The following is a 662-nucleotide window of genomic DNA, read 5'->3' on the forward strand; positions in this document are numbered from 1 at the left end:
TAACTTATAGGGCAACGAACTGATAGGAGAACAGTTGAGTATATTTAGGCCTACCAGTTAAGATGGACGAAGTGTATACATACATACCTTAGTCTTTTGTTTGTGTCAGCGAATTATTGATGTAAATCGATGATGCGATTTTTAAAATTTGTTTTTTTTATCGTGGGCTATGGGTTAAAGAAGAGTTAATTAGGCTTTTGGGGTGGTTCCAAATCCGGATGTGGGCCCAGAAAATCTTCGAGGCAAGATCAAGGAAAGAACACCTGTAGGTTTTTACCTGACATCGTTTGACACTTAACAAAGTACACGTTAATTTTCTCTTTAAAAGTACTTCGATTTTGTAAGGAATTTCAGTGTAGCGTTGTATTTATCATCATTTTCCCGTAAGGTATGGTTATATAATCCTCTAGTCTCTCTCTTTCTCTTTCTCTCTCTCTCATCACAGTGTATTCCTACTTAATCGTTTTTCAAGTTTTAGATATCTTCTTCTCTCTCTCTCATGCTTCGTCTCTCTCTCGTCTCTCTACTAATCTCTCTGTCTCTCTTCAGCACATTGTAATCCTGCTTAATCGTGTCTTCAAGTTTATGAAATTCTTTATCCCAATAGCAACCTCAAACAGTTTTTTTCTCTCATCTCTTCTCCTCTTCCTCCTCCCCCTATC

This window comes from Macrobrachium nipponense, chromosome 28, assembly GCF_015104395.2.
Source record: "Macrobrachium nipponense isolate FS-2020 chromosome 28, ASM1510439v2, whole genome shotgun sequence".
NCBI lineage: Eukaryota > Metazoa > Arthropoda > Malacostraca > Decapoda > Palaemonidae > Macrobrachium > Macrobrachium nipponense.